This window comes from Triticum dicoccoides, chromosome 7A (assembly GCF_002162155.2).
Source record: "Triticum dicoccoides isolate Atlit2015 ecotype Zavitan chromosome 7A, WEW_v2.0, whole genome shotgun sequence".
Taxonomy (NCBI): domain Eukaryota; kingdom Viridiplantae; phylum Streptophyta; class Magnoliopsida; order Poales; family Poaceae; genus Triticum; species Triticum dicoccoides.
The window spans coordinates 553769286-553776732 of record NC_041392.1 but is presented as its reverse complement, the minus strand read 5'-3'; the positions used below and the strand labels follow the sequence as shown (position 1 = coordinate 553776732).

General features: G+C 50.1%; 1 pseudogene; it reads left to right on the top strand.

Annotated features, from left to right (window-relative positions):
* The first annotated feature begins 514 nt into the window (after positions 1 to 514).
* Positions 515 to 7447, top strand: part of LOC119333617 — a 14371-nt pseudogene continuing 7438 nt past the window's right edge.

Below are 7447 nucleotides of genomic sequence, written 5' to 3'. Positions count from 1 at the left end.
GGCATAGGCGGACGATCTCACCAAGGCTCTTCAAGAGGCCAAGGAGGCACGGACCAAGCCCCGTGTGGCTCGCGAGGAGATCAAGCAAGATGGACAAATAGCGACTAGTAAGCCCTTTCTTTTATAGAGTATTTTTGGCGGTTGGAGATATGCCTTACTTAATCGACTATGGAGTTCTCCAGACGCCTTTGCTGATCTCCCAAGGAGTGCGGTCGAAGCCATAGAGTATTTCCGGGCCCAAGAAGGGAACACAACAGAGAAGCTCTTCTGGTCGCAATACCTGGCGCCAGAGCGGCCAGCGCTGCTAAACAACCAAATGATGCAGGAGGATGTCCGGTTTGGCCAAGAAGGACCTTATACTCCAGCTTGGCCAGCCGGACCCATTCCTAGCAGTTACTTCGGTCTGGCCAAGCGGCTCGGCGATGCCTTGCCCCGAGTGGAGGCTGTGAAGCGCTCAACGTGCATAGTGGGCGCGTGGATGGCCTTTGCCTGTGTCAAGATGCATTGGGCGAAGATGAAGGCCGCCGTTGTGGCCATCGAGGGTCCACCTGAAGGCAAGGACTACCGCAAGCCAGAGCAATACTTCGAGGACGTCCTGGAGGGTGCCCGTTTGACAGGGGGTCAATGCTTGAAGGACATTATGTTTGAAATGAATGTATCTGAGCCACCCAAACTTTGTATTATGAAGCGAGGATTTTTGTAATATACTTGTGCTTGTTTATCTCAAATTATTTTCCTCCTGTGCGGCCGTTTGTTATATTTGAAAGTTTGTCAGTCGTCGGCTTCAGCCCCCACGTAGATACTACGGGGATGTTCGGAATCGCACGCGATCACTCTTGTCCCAACGTGTTGGTCCGTAAAGGAGGTGATCGTGTAGCGAACTAGGCAATCAGACTATGCGGATTTACTACTCTCACTTAGCCATATGAGTTTGACAATGGGATTATAGGCTTAACCCCTGGTGTTGTTCGGCTATCCAAACTTGGGTGCTTTAGACGCCTGGTCGGGTGAAGGCCAGTCCTTCGTGTAATACGGAAAGAAAAATCATGAAAAGATTTTAATAAGTCACCGAACCGCTGACCAACTCTCGCCGTATCATGACAGTCAATTTTCGGCTTTCTCTACTGAGGTATTTGACCCAATGAGCCCGAAACACAATCGCAGTTGTTCTCCCTTTACTACCTTAGCCGAACGAGCGGAACGTAAGGTGGTAACCACATGAGCCGGGCAACCCAACTATTGACCAAAGACATGATTCGGAGCCGATGCATATAATGCGGTATTCGGGACGCCGAAGTGTACTATGAAAGTGTTCAGACTTTCTGTTTTTGAATATTTGTGGCTGAATAAAGCCCCTGGCAATTAATTCCAATGTGTATATGTCAATCAGTCGTGAAGACGGAATATAGATTATGGAATAGGCCAATACCGAAGAAGGTAGGACGAAACTGTTTCCGCTATGTTCTGATTGATACGTCAAACGTGCTCTTTACAGAGAATGCCATAATTATCAAGGCTATTTTACATGCCGAGAATTCAAGGGAAAGCTCTATACAAGTCCTAAAAAGGAAAAGGTGGTCTTGAAGATCCTTTGAATACTCTGCCGCATGTCTTCGCCGTTTTTCGCCTTGGTGTAGGATCCTTTGAGAGGATCACTCGATCGAGGATACATAAGGGGCCTGGAAAAGGGCCCTCGGTACCATCATAAAGTGATGTGGGTTGTAAAGAACCTGAAAAATAGAAATAAGGAAAAATAAGAATATGAGGGTCCGGATAGGGTCGAGCCGTATTGTGGACTTTGTTTTCAGTGTGCCTCCGTCCTCGCCCATGGTACCTTTAGTGCGTAATTATGTACGCGCAGTACGCATGCCGCAATCAGGTTAGGGTTTTCATGGAGGCCGAATTGCTAATCCAGCTCTGGACGAGCCGGACTATCCTTCTGCAGGGTAGACCGGACTCGTTTGGCAGTGTCTGGGGGCTTGACTGCTGATGTAGTATTTGGTGTGATAAGGCCACCCTGTGCTTCAGTTACGAGGGCCGCAGTATACTCCTCAGTACAGAGGGAGTGATCCATGTCTCCATTGACTGTTATGATGCCGCGTGGTCCGAGCATCTTGAGCTTTAGATAAGCATAGTGCGGGACTGCATTGAAGCAGGCGAACGTGGTTCGTCCGAGCAGTGCGTTATAGCCACTGCGGAAAGGGACGATGTCGAAGATCAAGTCTTCGCTTTGGAAATTATCCGGTGAGCCGAAGACTACCTCCAGCGTTATGGACCCTGTGCAGCAGGCCTCTACGCCAGGTATTACTTCTTTAAAGGTAGTTTTTAGTGGGCTTGACTCTTGACGGATCAATGCCCATTTTACGGACAGTGTCCTGACAAAGCAGGTTGAGACTGATGCTGCCATCCATAAGGACTCGCGTGAGGTGGAATCCGTCGATGATTGGGTCGAGGACCAATGCTGCCGAACCTCCATGATGGATACTAGTTGGGTGGTCTCTGCGGTCAAAAGTGATCGGGCAAGCCGACCATGGGTTGAATTTTGGGGCGACTGGCTCTATGGCATAAACGTCCCTTAGTGCGCGCTTGTGCTCCCGCTTAGGGATATGAGTGATGTAGATCATGTTTACTGTTTTTACTTCGGGGGGGAATTTCTTTTGCCCACCTGTGTTCGTCGGGCGAGGCTTATCATCATCCTCGCTGGGCGGCCCTTTCCCCTTATGTTCGGTGTTTATCTTACCAGTTTGTTTAAAGACCCAACATTTTCTGTTGGTATGATTGGCAGGCTTGTCCGGGGTGCCATGGATCTGGCAAGGTCGATCTAGTATTCAGTCCAAACTAGATGGACCATCCTTATTTCCTTTGAATGGCTTCTTCCGCTGGCCGGGTTTAGAGCCACTGAATCCGGCGTTGACCGCAGTGTCTTCGGTATCGTCATTGTTGCTTTGATGCTTGTGTTTGTTGCATCATGGCCTGCCGTTGCCATCTCTGGCTTCGGAGGTGCCGGGGTCGCTGGTGCTGTTGCTTCTGCGAGCTAGCTAGCTATCTTCTCCCATGCAAAAGCGGGTCATAAGTGCGGTGAGGGCTTCCATGGACTTTGTTTTTCTTGGCCGAGGTGTCGGGCAAGCCACTCGTCATGGATGCTGTGTTTAAAGGCCACGAGGGCTTCAGCGTCCGGACAATCGACAATTTGGTTCTTTTTAGTTAAGAACCTGGTCGAGAGTTTCCGGGATGATTCTCCGGGTTGCTGGACTATGTGACTAAGGTCATCGGCGTCCGGAGGCCGGACGTAAGTACCTTGGAAGTTGTCTCTAAAGGCGTCCTCCAGGTCTTCCCAGCTATCAATTGAGTTCTCTGGGAGGCTATTTAACCAGTGTTGTGCTAGTCCCTTGAGTTTTAGGGGGAGGTATTTGATGGCATGGAGATCGTCACCGCGAGCCATGTGGATACGGAGAAGAAAATCTCCGATCCATACTGCGGGATATGTCGTTCCATCGTATGATTCAATGTTCACGGGTTTAAACCCTTCTGGGAACTAGTGCTCCATTACCTCATTAGTGAAGCATAAGGGGTGTGCAACGCCTCTGTATCGGGCGACGTCACGACGCAATTCGGATGAAGTCCGTATGCGGTTTTCGGCCCTGGTGAGGTTATGCCTGTCAGGCCAAGCTTGGCGCTCATCTTCTCGCGTTGGGGTGCACCCCTTAGATCCGTAGATTGATCTTATTTGGCCTGCTCTATTATTTAGGTATTGTCATAGATCGTAGGTGTATCATGGAACCGTTGTCTCGCTGCCCTTACGGCGAGGTGGTGCGGGTTGGTGTTCGGCATGGGTGGCTGCTTTGTCTCGCCCACGTGGTGGCCGATCTGGTTTATCGGCATGGTCATGTTTCGACGGGTTTGGCTTGACGACCTTGTCGTCAAATTGTGGCAGTAGCCGGCGCTTCGGATAAGTTTTTGTTGGGCGTTGAAGGCCATATTCTTCGGCAGCTAGGACCTGAGTCATCTGTCGTTGAGCGTATCCTGTTCGGCTTGGAGCCGTTGCTGCTGCTTTTTTAGGCTTCTCGCAGTGGCGATTAGCTGGTGCTTAAAGCACTCTTGCTCGAGTGGTTCCTCTGGCACGATGAAGTTTTCGTCACCGAGGCTCACATCGTCCTCGGAGAGCGGTAGATAATTACTATCTTCCGAGTCCTCGTTCCCGACTGGATCGTCGGGATTAACTTGCCCCTCCTCCACATCGTCTTGTTCGGATGTGGGCTCGACAGGGGCTTCAGGGTCTTCGGCACCCTCCGGAGTGTTATCATCTCCGGTGCCGATATTACTGTCTTTGCCACGACGCGATTTTGAGCGGCGCCGTTGACGTCGACGCTTTGAAGGTGCCTCAATGGGTTTGTCCTCAACCGGATCCTTCCTGCCGTCGGCGTCATCTTCTTTGGGTGTGTCCACCATATATACGTCATATGTGGAGGTGGCCGTCCAACGTTCGGTAAATGGCAGGTCTTGGCCTTGTTCGTCTCCGGCATCGTCGTCTATGCCGTCGATGTCTTCGGAGGCGTAGTTCAGCATGTCGGTTAAATCTTCGACAGTGGCTATGAAGTGGGTGGTGGGTGGGGCGTAAAATTCCCTGCTTCCAGCCCCTAGTCTGGGCTGGGCGTAATTCGAAGGTGATTCCTCTGTGATGGTGAGGGATCGCATTAAGTCCAGCACCTCGTTTAAGAGCGAGGTTTGGACAGGGAAACGAGAGTCCATGGAGCTAGAGTCCGGGGGCGAGTCCGGCCTTTCAGTGATAGGAGGAACCCGGTCTAATTCCGAGTTCGCTGTGGAAACAATCGCCTCCGGATCTTCGATAGCGTGGTTTGCAGTGGAGAGTTCGATGGGCTCCACACTCCCATCTTCGGGCCTGGCGGTTTGCTCCGGATCTAAGGCCAGAGCGGTGGTCGGGGCCGCGAATCCTTCGAAGATCAAGTCTCCTCGGATATCAGCGACATAATTTAGGTTCCTGAGACTGATCTGATGACCTGGGGCGTAGCTATCAACCTGTTCGAGGTGACCAATCGAGTTGGCACGCAAAACAAAGCCACCGAACACGAAAATCTGGTCGTGGAGGAAAACCTCCCTGGAAATGGCATCATTGCTGATGATCGAACGAGCCATCGATCCTTCCGTTGACGGCATGGTGGAACTCTCAATGAAAGCACCAATGTCGGTGTCAAAACCGGTTGATCTCGAGTAGGGGGGTCCTGAACTGTGCGTCTGAGGATCGAAGGAAACAGGAGTCAAGGATGGCACGATGTTTACCCAGGTTCGGGCCTTCTTAATGAAGGTAAAACTCTATGTCCTGCTTGATTGTATTTGATGAGTATAGGGGTTACAAGAGTCGATCTACCTCGAGATCGTAATGACTAAACCCTAGATGTCTAGCCTATGTGATTTGTTCTTAGCCTCTATGGATGAAACCCTCCAGTTTATATAGACACCGGAGGGGTCTAGGGTTGTATAGAGTCGGTTTACAGAGAAAGGAAATAATACATCCGAACGCTAAGCTTGCCATCCACGCAAAGGAGAGTCCCATCCGGACACGGGGAAAGGTCTTCTGCCTTGTATCTTCATCGCCCACCAGTCCAGCCCATATCAAATTGTCCGGACACCCGAGGACCCCTTAGTTCAGGACTCCCTCAACGCCCCCTTCCCCAGAAGGAGAGCCTTTTCTTGCAATGCAAAGACCTCACTAAATTCCTACATCCTCCGAGCGGACAAAAGAAAGTTTCACCGCCCCATGTCTACCCGCTGGAGCAGCTTGCCATGGCCGACGACCCAACCTATTTGCTTCCGTTCTTTATGGACCTTGGTCGAAATAATAAGGCCAACAGATTATACCTCAATATTCCGGTGGGCGAAGCAAGTGCCATTGAGAATGAAACCATCGATGTATTAGTGACATACACGGATAATGCACTGAACGAATATGTAATGAAAGTAATCAATGTGTGGTGCAAGAGATGTTCGTCACTTTTGCCGTCTTGCTTCAGGTTCTATCTCATGGATAGGGAGCCAATGGAACACCTCGAAGCCAAAGTTAGGGACAGCAGGGTGATATCTCACCCTATGATTGATCGTTTCATACCCACAGTAGCCGTCAAATAAGGAATACGCTACATTCATCCTCAAAACATTTCATGTCATGTAATGTATGAGGTAAGTATTTGTAGTATGCGGTTTATGGAAATGGGTGAGAGTTGAGTTTTGTCTGAAGCTCTTCCTTCTGCTTATTTCTAATTAAGCAAAAACATTGTTTGAGGAATCAGTCACAAAGCCTTAGAAAAATGGCCTGAATGCTTTCACAAATATTCATCGTTCTTTTTAAATTTTAAAAAGAAGTTTATGAGTTTTGATAAGAAGCTCTGTATAGTTCACGGAGTTTCTCAATTGCATTTGGCCCTTGCGCCATGGGCCGGCTACTCGCGACAAAACAAGATATCATGTGTTGTTTCATTTGTGTTACATAAAATCATTTTTCGTCATAAAATGGCCAGGTGATGTTTTTTGGCCGTCATGTCCACCGTCACTGAAGCGCCATCACAGCAAATAAAATCTCGATGGTACCATTTTTTCTGTCTCGCAAAACCCTGTCTTAGGTGATGAACTCAAAATTGTCAATGGCGACCATTTTCGATGATGGCCTAGACTGTAACCGATCATATGCCAATCTGTCGCCTAAGATCATTTTTTATGACGATAATCCATGAGTAATAATCTTTCCATGGGTTTGATCGATCAAAGTTTCTGACAAATAGGGCCAACAGTTGCTGACGTGGCAGCTTCCAAGTGGGTCATGTAACTTTTATCTGTCCCGTCCACTCACGTCGCTCTGGCATTGAACAGGCACAGAGACCGAGACGTGGCACTCTCGGCTGACGCGCTTTTCCAATGCACGAGTGAGAGGTCGCGTCTCTTCTGGGCCAGTATGTATGTGATGCATGCGCTCTCGGACGGCATCAATGTGTGGCAACCGTTTCGCACGAAAGAGGGTTTTGGATGGAACCGGGTTGTCGGGCGCGTGCATGTCAACGGACCGGATGTCAGCAAAGCCCCCCGGTTTGTGAAAAAAAGGACTTCCAATCCCTCCATGGACCGATGAGGCATCGCACGTTGGATGACATGTAATGTACCCCACGTATGGGGGCAGTTTGAAGGTGTTGGTGCCAAACCAAACCGGGCGCTGGTGCTGAGCGCTAGCCGAAGACCAGTCGGAGAGGGTGGGCCGTGCCGAGAGACTGCGGCGGTCGACATGGGGGACGCACGGGGGTCTGGTGGTGCTGCTGCTCTCGCTGTCCTCGAGCGGTAATGCTAGAACTACGGGCTATTTTTACATGGTTTGTCGTACAGGCTGATGTGCAGCGAACTAATGGGCTTAGGATTAGCAGCCGGGCCTCACCCCCTGAAATCG